The 12501-nt window shown below is 44.8% G+C and overlaps 1 protein-coding gene across 1 annotated transcript in view; it reads right to left on the bottom strand.

Moving 5' to 3' along the window:
- Positions 1–12501, bottom strand: part of LOC134965380 (indolethylamine N-methyltransferase-like) — a 28404-nt gene that overhangs the window by 1662 nt on the left and 14241 nt on the right. The window lies entirely within an intron of this gene.

The raw sequence follows: 12501 nt of genomic DNA, 5'->3' as shown, positions 1-12501 counted from the left end.
TCCCCTTCTCACAGCACCCATTAACTTCAATCACATACCAAGAGCCCATTAAAGGTTCCCTTACTTGCCTGGCTCTTACTGCTCAGTCAGCTAATCATTCTTGTACAGCCTGTGGGGCAGAGTTTGCATTATTGGCTGTGCCAGAGGGGTGGGAAGGGTAGGAAAGGGAAGGGGGCATCCTCAGCAGGCTGCCCCTTTAGGTATCAGTGCCCTTAGGCAGCTGCCTAAACCTGCCTAATGGAAGTGTAGCCCCTATATGTGGGGGAATTTGTGTTCAGTGGTGATTTGAGGGCATGTAGAAGGATTTTAGTGTCAGGGCAGTGTCTTAGTTGCATATGGAAGATAAAGAAGAAAATGTAGGGTCCAATTAGGATCCCGATGGTTTAGATCCCAGCAGCTGAAATACTGATGCTTGAATCCTGACACTGCTCAGAATGCCGCAATCCCAAATGGAATCCCAATCCTGGTGACGGCACACTGATGGTCGGGATCCAGAACAAGTGACTGCCGGACCAAAGGAGAGGTAAACCACTGTGGGTAGGTTAGGTTTAGGATGCAGGGGGATGGTTAGGGTTAGGCTTTGGGGAGGGAGGGTTAGGTTTATGCTGCGGGGAGGGAGTTAGGTTTAGACACCCCCAGGGAGGGTTTGACTGTGGGGGGAGAGGGTTATGGTTATGGGGGCATTGGGGGAATGTAAACCCAACCCTAACATATTTGCATTTTGAAATGTAAGTGGCTGATGTGGGTGTGCAGAAGTCATCTGGAAAATATAATTTTTTCTGAGATTAAGTGAAATAGCTGTACCAGAGCCACACATGCACAGTGTACAGGGTCCCATTCCATTTATACAAGAATATATCATTTTACACTAATCTAAACCAAAGATGTCAACATTTTCAACAGAGAAATGCATTAAGTTATATGATTACTGCATTTTGCAAATAACTTGTACGCAGTCTGAAAAGAAGAAGGATCCTGCCATAAATTGAGTGGGGAGCCCAATATATATACCTGGGGACAGTAATAATGCATGCCAATATATATTTTTTACAGATATTGACTATTAGACAGGAAGGGAGAATTCATTATTGCAAATAAAAAATCCAATTATTGGGGAATTTATGAACATTATGGACCACATGTAACAGCCTGCAGTTTGGGGAGTTTGTGATACTATATCTCAGTGATTTAGCCACAAGGTTTTTAATCAATAACATATCCCCAAATTCTGCACCTGCTGCTATTACATGTGGCCCTATGAGTTTCTTCCTTACACGCTATCTGGGGCTTTTGTTTTTTAATTTTAATTCCTAAGTGAAATTCTTTGCTCACTTATCTAGATTTCTGTGACATCTACGTATTCTATAATCCTAATTATCTTTATCCAGATGATATTATCTTTAATTATGTAGTTTGCTAATTTCAAATAATGCAATAATATCTTTATCTGAAAATGTATTACACAATGTAGCCTTTTGCTGAACTTGATGTTCCACATGTTATTACTAGAGATGAGCGGGTTTGGATTTAACGCCAGAATTAACGCCAGTTCGGTTTTATCCGGATTTTTGTTATTGTCTATCCAAAACACGTGTCACCCGTGAGCCAATAAGATGCCGTTTTGAGATCCGAGTAAATCCGAACCCGCTCATCTTTAGTTATTACTAGAGATGTGCGGCAAACACTTTTCGGGTTTTGTGTTTTGGTTTTGGATCTGGATCTCCGCTCGTGTTTTGGATCTGGACTGGTTTTGCCAAAACCACCATTTAGGGTTTTGGTTTTGGATCTGTATGTTTTTTTAAAAAACTTGAAAACAGCTAAAATTACAGAAATTGTGGGTAATTTTAATCCTACAGTAGAGGTGAGCGGGTTTGATTTTACACGGTTTTATTTGGATTTACTCGGTTCTCAAACGGCATCTTATTGACTCATGGATGTCATGTGTTTTGGATAGCCAATAAGAAAAATCCAGATAAAACAGATCTGGTGTTAATTCTGGCGTTACATCCAAACCCGCTCATCTCTATCCTACAATATTATTGACCTCAATAACATTAATTTCCACTCATTTCCTAACTATTCAGAACACCTCAAATCTCACAATATTATTTTTAGACCAAAACGTTGCACCGAGGTTGCTGGATGACTAAGCTAAGCGACACAAGTGGGTGGCACAAACACCTGGCCTATCTAGGAGTGACACTGCAGTGGCAGACAGGATGGCAATTTTAAAAACTAGGCCCCAAAGAGCACATAATGCAAAAAAAATAAGAGGTGCAAGATTGTAATGTCTTGGGCCCTCACACCCACCCAGGCCCTCCCACCCACCCTTATGTTGTTTAAACAGGACATGCACAGTTTAATAAACCCATCCTTTCTGCGACAGGTGATCCCCTTGGAAAATGAACGCCTGGTTCTCTGAATCATAGCTAGCTACAAACATACCACCTACTTTTTTGATGACTTTTCACATTATGAGAAGAGGCAAGAGGAAGAGGACAGTGTCAAGAAGGTGATTAAAAATTAGAGAGACACACGCAATCAGTAACAACACACAGGCTTTCACGTCCACTCCTATATTGGTGTGGAACGGAAAGAACTTCAACCAATGAAATATATAATTAACACATACTGGACAAACTGAAAAACTAGGGGCCAAAGACTCCAAATTTGTACCTCCTTCTCCATTTTCAGGGATTAAGATAATTTGGGATTTAATGCAGGGATGCAAATAAACTAGTGATGAGTGGGTTCGGTTCCTCGGGATCCGAACCCCCCAAACTTCACCCATTTTACACGGTTCTGAGGCAGACTCGGATCTTCCCGCCTTGCTCGGTTAACCCGAGCGCGCCCGAACGTCATCATCCCGCTGTCGGATTCTAGCGAGATTCGTATTCTATATAAGGAGCCACGCGTCGCCGCCATTTTCACTGCTTTGGGAATGATAGCGAGAGGACATGGCTGCGTTCTCTCAGTTTCTGTGTTCAGTGTGCTGCAAATATCTGTGCTCAGTGTGCTTGCAAATATTTGTGCTCAGTGTGCAGAAAATATCTACGTTCTCTGACCCAAAAACGCTCCATATCTGTGCTGCATTGTAGTATATATATATAGTAGGAGGACAGTGCAGAATTTAGCTGTGACCACCAGTATATATATAGCAGTACGGTACATTAGTCCACTGCTCTACCTCTGTGTTGACGTCAAGTATACTATGCATCCATACCTGTGCTGCATGTTAGTTGTGCGCAGTATATAGTAGGAGGGGACAGTGCAGAATGTTGCTGTGACCACCAGTATATATATAGCAGTATGGTACAGTAGTCCACTGCTCTTCCTCTGTGTCGTCAAGTATACTATGCTTCCATACCTGTGCTGCATTTCAGTTGTGTGCAGTATATAGTAGGAGGGGACAGTGCAGAATGTTGCTGTGACCACCAGTATATATATAGCAGTACGGTACAGTAGTCCACTGCTCTACCTCTGTGTCAACGTCAAGTATACTGTGCATCCATACCTGTGCTGCATTTTAGTTGTGCGCAGTATATAGTAGGAGGGGACAGTGCAGAATGTTGCTGTGACCACCAGTATATATATAGCAGTCCGGTACAGTAGTCAACTGCTCTACCTCTGTGTCGACGTCAAGTAAACTATGCATTCATACCTGTGCTGCATTTTAGTTGTGCGCAGTATATAGTAGGAGGGGACAGTGCAGAATGTTGCTGTGACCACCAGTATATATATAGCAGTACGGTACAGTAGTCCACTGCTCTACCTCTGTGTCGTCAAGTATACTATGCATCCATACCTGTGCTGCATTTTAGTTGTGCGCAGTATATAGTAGGAGGGGACAGTGCAGAATGTTGCTGTGAATACCAGTATATATATAGCAGTACGGTACAGTAGTCCACTGCTCTACCTCTGTGTCGTCAAGTATACTATGCATCCATACCTGTGCTGCATTTCAGTTGTGCGCAGTATATAGTAGGAGGGGACAGTGCAGAAAGTTGCTGTGACCACCAGTATATATACAGCAGTACGGTACAGTAGTACATTGCTCTACCTCTGTGTCGTCAAGTATACTACAAAAGTTGAGTAAAATGACCCAAAAATCAAAATTAAAACAGTCTGATGAGAAGCGTAAACTTGCCAATATGCCATTTACGACATGGAGTGGCAAGGAACGGCTGAGGCCCTGGCCTATGTTCATGGCTGGTGGTTCAGATTCACATGAGGATGGAATCCTCTCCCTAGAAAACTGCAGTGCCACTCCTAGATGGGCCAGGTGTTTGTGTCGGCCACTTGGGTCGCTTAGCTTAGTCACACAGCTACCTCATTGCACCTCTTTTTTTCTTTGCATCATGTGCTGTTTGGGGACTATTTTTTAAATCTGCCATCCTGTCTGACACTGCAGTGCCACTCCTAGATGGGCCAGGTGTTTGTGTCGGCCACTTGGGTCGCTTAGCTTAGTCACCAAGCTACCTCATTGCACCTCTTTTTTTCTTTGCATCATGTGCTGTTTGGAGACTATTTTTTATATCTACCATCCTGTCTGACACTGCAGTGCCACTCATAGATGGGCCAGGTGTTTGTGTCGGCCACTTGGGTCGCTTAGCTTAGTCACACAGCTACCTCATTGCACCTCTTTTTTTCTTTGCATCGTGTGCTGTTTGGGGACTATTTTTTTAATCTGCCATCCTGTCTGACACTGCAGTGCCACTCCTAGATGGGCCAGGTGTTTGTGTCGGCCACTTGGGTCGCTTAGCTTAGTCATCCAGCAACCTCGGTGCAAATTTTAGGACTAAAAATAATATTGTGAGGTGTTCAGAATAGACAGGAAATGAGTGGAAATTATGGTTATTGAGTTTAATAATACTATGGGATCAAAATGACCCCCAAATTCTATGATTTAAGCTGTTTTTGAGGGGTTTTTGTAAAAAAAACACCCGAATCCAAAACACACCCGAATCCGACAAAAAAATTTCAGGGAGGTTTTGTCAAAATGCGTCCGAATCCAAAATACGGCCGTGGAACCGAATCCAAAACCAAAACACAAAACCCGAAAAATTTCCGGTGCACATCACTAAAATAAACTGGTGTAAACCACAGGATCAAGATTGGATATTTTCTCATCCACAGAGTCTGGAGAAATTTTTTCAAAAATCTAGTGGTTTTCTTTTTTTCCATTTTTTTTATTCCATTTTTAATTTACAGATTTTCTGGCAGATGCCTTATTTTTGTTTTCCGCAGCTCACAGTTACACGCATGTGAGCATACCTGTGTATTTTGTTAATATTTTTCATATTCATTTTTAAATAATGCATCCCCTTTGATGTTTTAGCAGCCCCTCCTGTGCCCCCACAGCAGCCTCGTATGCGGCAAGTTGAGTTCGGGTGGGTTCGGTACAGTACTAAGCAGGGCTGTGCAGTGAATTTTTTGTTATTGAGCCCCTGCCCTAGTGGAGCTTACCACTCTACAGTCGAAAATTATTTCATCCTATAAGTAGGACTGTGGGAGAAAGTAATGCTAACCTCTGTGCCCACAGCATGCCTCAGCCTGGCAAGCCAGACATCTTCCTTGCTGTAAGCCACCATGAGACTCCATACTGGACCTTTTTTAGTAACTGTGCCTCACAGGAGCTCCTGGCCCATCTATTGCTGCATTGCAATGGAAAGCTGATATAATACAAGATAGATCACTGAAACTCTGATCTGAGGTCTTGCGATAACACTATGCAGCCCTTAGGAAAAGAACCCTGTACAACAAATGTGCATCTTCTAAATAAATAATCCCAAAATGTGGAACATCAATAATAAATCAAAATTAAGGTTGACTAATTGGAGCCACTGATTTGAGTGAGTCCAAAACATTAAATTATTGAGAAAACATCTCTATAATGCTCCTGCAGAACATCTCTCTTTTACCTCTCCGGGAGTTGTGCTGGATTATGATTCTTTCTCTTCTGAGTTACACTGACTTTGGCCTCAAATGTGGTCTCTCCCCACTTTATTAAAAAACACTTCATCAAAATAGCAATTTGCATTACCACCTTTGCGGCTATGTTTCCACAAATCTGTTTGTGATGTTGCAGCTTGTTTCATATCTTCTCTAGTCTTTCATTTAAACCTAGGATCAAGTATAGCAGCACCCCTGGAATTATACGGTAGCACCCCTGGATTTATACAGCATAGGCAGCCCCCCTGGAGAAATACATAGCACAGCAGACAGGCAACAGCACCCCTGGACTTAAATGGCAGTGGGGCATTACCCCTGGACTGATAGTGTAGAGGGGCAGCACCCCACATAGGGCAGCACCCCTGGAATGATGTGGCAAAGAAAAGATGTGAAAGATGGAATTGTCCTTTGGCCCTCCCACCCAACTTTATGTTGTATAAACAGGACATGCATACTTTAACAAACCAATAATTTCAGCGACAGGGTCTGCCACACGACTGTGGTTGAAATGATTGGTTTGTTTAGGACCCCACCAAAATTTAAGCAATTAATCTCTCCTTGCACAAACTGGCTCTACAGTGGCAAGATGTCATTCTCATCCCCAGATTCCCCCCTTCAGTGTTTACATCCTCACCCTCATAGATAGATAATATTCAAACAAACCACATCATTTAGGTGTCAGTGGACTGCACATGCTATTACTGAAAGTTTGTGAACTTGACAATGACTTATGATGAATGCACTGCTGGTGACGTATAAGAGAGGATGTTGCTAGGTGATTGATGTCCTTACCCACACTTATTATGGATTGACAAAGGCAACATATGGCTTGACATCTGGTGCCCAGATTTGTGGAGAATTAATTCCTCACCAAAGAGGTGGCTCTTTTGGTATTTTGCCCAGGCATGACAATGGGCTTTTTCATCCCATGGCCAACTTTTCAAAACACCCCTGTAATTTTACAGCATACAAGCAAAGGCCAGTGTCCAATTATTTTCAATGCACCCCTGTATTTTACAGCATACAGGACCAGTGTACTTTCATTTTAACAGCAGCACCCTTGTTCTTTTACAGCATACAGGACTAGTGTAATTTTATTTTAACAGCAGCACCCATTTTTTTGTTACAGCATACAGGACCAGTGTACTTTTATTTTAACAGCAACACCCATGTATTTTTACAGCATACAGGACCAGTGTACTTTTATTTTAACAACAGCACTCCTGTATTTTACAGCATACAGGACCAGTGTACTTTTATTTTAACAGCAGTACCCCATAATTTTTACAGCACACAAGACAGGGCCAGTGTACATTTTTTTCACTGAACCCAGAATTTTTACAGCATACAAGACAGGGCCAGTGTACATTTGTTTGCACTTCACCCCTGATTTTTTACAGCCAGAGCCTCTGTATTTTCACTGCATACAGGAGGACTGTGCCCCTGCCTGCTGTACAACTCGGTGACAGCCAGGGCAGAAACACCCATGTACAGCTGCAGCTTCCCTAATGGAATATGAAACACCAGTGACAACCAGGACAGCTACCCTATCAGCACAGGGACTCCACAGTGATAGGAACAGCACACCTACAGAGCACACACTGACCCCACCTGACACCACCACACACACAGAGAGTCAGAGGTCTGTCTTCCTCACTCTCCAAGTCTGTAGTGAAAATGGCGGCAATGCCAGGCTCCTTAAATGGAATACAAAATCCATGAGAATCCGACAGTGGCATGATGATGTTTTGCCCCGTTCTGGTTTCCATGTCTAACAGGAAGTCCCGAAATAGACTCAGACTCCTGCTCAGAACGCCTCCTCTGTTCTCATTGTAGACAAGTCACCCCCTTCCCACCACTGAGAAGCAGCCAACCTCACTCCCCTCCTCAGATGTAGCTTTATAATTTCCAACTTCTGGCCCTTCTCTACGTTCTATCTACACCCAGCACTGCTACTCTGCTCCTCATTTACTTCCTCCCCAGGCCTCAGCAGCAGCCAGCAGCCAACCTCACCCATTCCAGACTTCCCTCCTCAGCAGCAGCCTTCTATCCTTCACCTTCTGGCCCTGCCCCTTCTCCCCACACCCAGCAGCACCACTACTCACCCACTGATTCTATCCCAGACTGAAGAAAGTAGGGGCCAGGGCAATGGAGTCATCTTCTGCTTCATTTAACATCCTCCTTGCTGGGTGCATGGACGGCAACATCGGTGTCCACGTGACCACAGTGACTGACCTGTCTGGGACTTCTTGCTAGTTGCCTCAGTCCCTGTGGTGGCGCTTCTTCCCTCGGTGGCGCTGACTCTGTCTGACTCCTCCAGATCCCGGGTTGATATATGGGCTGTCACTGAGCCCTGAACATTAGCTACTGGGCTCCTCAGCACTGAACATGTCACATGTGTGCAGAGAACCAATACCTATCAAGCCTATCCCTGCAAGTTTAATGCTGGAGGTGGAGCTGCTGGGCTGATCAAGAAAGCCTGCCCAGGGGAGGGCTGATGGGCAGACTGACATTTGTGGCAACCAGTTAGGGAGGGTCACACAGCAGTGTGTCATGCCCCCTCTGGATCCATCCCTGCATCTACCTGCCAATCAGGCAGAAGCAATCACACAAGTGAGGTGCTGTTGCATCTCACTGTGTGCTCACGTACAATGCGGCTGCTGCTAAGGTGACCAGTTCTGAATTAGGCATACCAAAGAGAATTTGATCAAACATATGTGTCATAGTATCTCCTACCCCCACGTTCTGGCTCAGTGTGCTGCGCCTATGTGCCTATGACAAACTTCAAGTGCACAGTTGGAAACTGATTCCTAGAGGAGGAGACAGACAATGGGGCTCAGTGGGGGTTTTCCCTGTACCCCTGTGGGCCAGTCTGACTCTGACCAGGTCAGAAAAGTGGCAATACAGATTGTATCAGTTAGATATGAAGCATTAGCATTCTGCAGGTATTACACTTGTTTATATTATCAGAAACATTAGAACTAGACTAAAGTCAGGTACATTTAATTCTTTGAGATGTTTTTTTCAATTATGACAGTGGTTCTTAAACTGTGGCTCCATGGCGTGCCTCAGGGAACTTGCAGGGGAGCCTTTGATTTATGGTCCAGGACTAATTCAAATTATTTATGGTCAATGTAATAGGCAAAAACCAGTGCTGGTGGCTGCTACTCATAATATATGTGGACAAACAGAAGCAGATATTGCCCCTCACCACACAATTGAACCTAATGATGACATAAAAAGACAATTTACTTAATTTAATATTTCTTTCTTAATGACTCAATAAAATAACTTTTAGCCTATGGGTGCAGTGAAAGGATTTTTGGTACTGTAGGGCGCCGTGATTCAAAAAGTTTGAGAACTTCTGGACTAGGAGATTTACAGATATAGCCAGGCTCATCACTGCCGCAATGTATACGTACATGCATACGCATCACAGCAATGACTAGCCATGCCTGGCTGAGCCCATTCGTACTCGTGACTAAGTCAATGCAGAACAGTGTGTCTCAATAAATAGTATATTATGATAACAGTATGTGAGATATTTGTATTTGTTTGTCGGGAGGATAGCTACCTAACAACAACTGGTGGGTTATGTAGCAAGCATCATGATTTTCTGCTGGAAGGCAGGGAAGGAAAATTTTTAAATCACTAAAGCTGGGGCCACACATAGTGTCAAGCGGGTCCTGCTGAATGGGACCAACTTTGCTATGAGGGGGTGTTCTGCAGGATGCCACAGAACAGGATCTGGTTAGAGACACACGGGATTTCATAGAACACACCACAGCCACACTGTGTGAACACATGCATTGAAATGTATGTGTTAACACTGAAATCCTTTCATCCTGCTATCCGGCCCAACCGCAGCATGTTGCATTTGGATCCGGCGACAGCGAGACTGCCGCACATCTGTTGACACCTGCATAAGTGCCCATGTGCACTCTCCTTTCGGCCAAGCGGTTCCCACTGAACGGGACCCGCTTGGCCGCTATGTGTGGCCCCACCCTAACTTGCCAACACTAACAGTGAAATTGCACTTGCCCAGCAGGCTAGGTTGTGCAAAGGTCACATGCAAACTGTCAGCTGGGCAGGACTGAATCAGATTTTTCTTCAGCACTGAAGGATGAGGACGCAGGCTCAGTCTCTCTGGCTGACACGGTTCCGGTATGAATGGTCGACCATGTTATTGTCGACAGTCATTAGGTCGAACACTATTGGTCAACATTGGCATGGTCAACATGGACAAATGGTCGACACATAAATGGTCGACACCTGAAAGGTCGACACATGAAAAGGTCAACATGAGTTTTTTTACTTTTTTGTGTAGTTTTTTGTGTAAAGTGACGGGGAATCCCAATTAGTGCACCGCGTCCCCTCGCATGGCTTGCTTCACTCGCCATGCTTCAGGCAAGGTGCCTTGCTCCACTACCGCTGTGCTCAGCACAGATTACCATTCCCAATCGTAGATCACGATCGTAAAGTATGGAAAAGTTCCACGATTTAAAAAAAAAAAAAACTCATGTCGACCTTTTCACATGGCGACATTTAATCTGTCGACCATTTTCATGTGTCGACAATGTGTCCATGTCATCCATGTCAATGTGTCCATGTCGACCATGTCAAAGTCGACCAATAGTGGTCGACCTAATGACTGTCGACCATAACATGGTCAACCATCCAAACGGACACAGGCTGACACACTGTTTTTTCCTCATATATTGCAACAATGGACATAAAAACTTTGGTAAAGGTTATTTCAGTGTCCACTACTCCCTCATGTGAGAGAAAGTATTTATCAGAGGGAATGAGAAATTCTTCAGAAATAATCCCTGATGTCCAATTCACATAGGTACTACTTTCAGCTTATCACTCAGGTCTTATCTCCATATTATGGTAAATTTGTTGCTGTCAAATCTAACTATATAAATACAAGTAATATGGATTTCTCACAGGGATGCCTGTTCAGGCCAATCTATTTTATCACTCCCTGAAACTGCCCATAGCAGGCAAACCTATCCAGAGCTGACAGGAACAGTACTACCTGTAGCTGGCAATATACCTCTGCCCAGAGCTGACAGAACAGTACTGACAATAGCTGGCAATATACCTCTGCCTGGAGCTGACAGAATAGTACTGCCCATAGCTGGCAATATACCTCTGCCCAGAGCTGACAGAACAGTACTGACAATAGCTGGCAATATACCTCTGCCCGGAGCTGACAGAACAGTACTGCCCATAGCTGGCAATATACCTCTGCCCAGAGCTGACAGAACAGTACTGACAATAGCTGGCAATATACCTCTGCCTGGAGCTGACAGAATAGTACTGCCTATAGCTGGCAATATACCTCTGCCCAGAGCTGACAGAACAGTACTGCCCGTAGCTGGCAATATACCTCTGCCCAGAGCTGACAGAACAGTACTACCAATAGCTGGCAATATACCTCTGCCTGGAGCTGACAGAATAGTACTGCCCGTAGCTGGCAATATACCTCTGCCCAGAGCTGACAGAACAGTACTGCCCGGAGCTAGCAATATACCTCTGCCTGGAGCTGACAGAACAGTACTGCCTGTAGCTGGCAATATACCTCTGCCCGGAGCTGGCAGAACAGTACTGCCCGTAGCTGGCAATATACCTCTGCCCGGAGCTGATAGATCAGTACTGCCCATAGCTGGCAATATACCTCTGCCTACAGCTGATAGATCAGTACTGCCCATAGCTGGCAATATACCTCTGCCCGGAGCTGGCAGAACAGTACTGCCCGTAGCTGACAATATACCTCTGCCCGTAGCTGAGAGAACAGTACTGCCCATAGCTGGCAATATACCTCTGCCCGGAGCAGGCAGAACAGTACTGCCCTTAGCTGGCAATATACCTCTTCCCAGAGCTGACAGAACAGTACTGCCCGTAGCCAGCAATATACTTCTGCCTGGAGCTGACAGAATAGTACTGACAATAGCTGGCAATATACCTCTGCCCAGAGCTGACAGAACAGTACTGCCCATAGCTGGCAATATACCTCTGCCCGGAGCTGATAGATCAGTACTGCCCATAGCTGGCAATATACCTCTGCCTGGAGCTGATAGATCAGTACTGCCCATAGCTGGCAATATACCTCTGCCCAGAGCTGACAGAACAGTACTGCCTGTAGCTGGCAATATACCTCTGCCCAGATCTGACAGTACAGTAATGCCCATAGCTGGCAATATACCTTTGCCCAGAGCTGACAGAACAGTACTGCCTGTAGCAGGCAAAATACCTCTGCCTGGAGCTGATAGATCAGTACTGCCCATAGCTGGCAATATACCTCTGCCCGGAGCTGGCAGAACAGTACTGCCCATAGCTGGCAATATACCTCTGCCCGTAGCTGAGAGAACAGTACTGCCCATAGCTGGCAATATACCTCTGCCTGGAGCTGATAGATCAGTACTGCCCATAGCTGGCAATATACCTCTGCCCGGAGCTGGCAGAACAGTACTGCCCGTAGCTGGCAATATACCTCTTCCCAGAGCTGACAGAACAGTACTGCCCGGAGCTGGCAATATACCT

The sequence above is a fragment of the Pseudophryne corroboree genome, chromosome 10 (assembly GCF_028390025.1).
Source record: "Pseudophryne corroboree isolate aPseCor3 chromosome 10, aPseCor3.hap2, whole genome shotgun sequence".
Classification (NCBI taxonomy): domain Eukaryota; kingdom Metazoa; phylum Chordata; class Amphibia; order Anura; family Myobatrachidae; genus Pseudophryne; species Pseudophryne corroboree.
The sequence above is the reverse complement of the archived record's forward strand: the minus strand, read 5'-3'. Positions and strand labels throughout refer to the sequence as shown.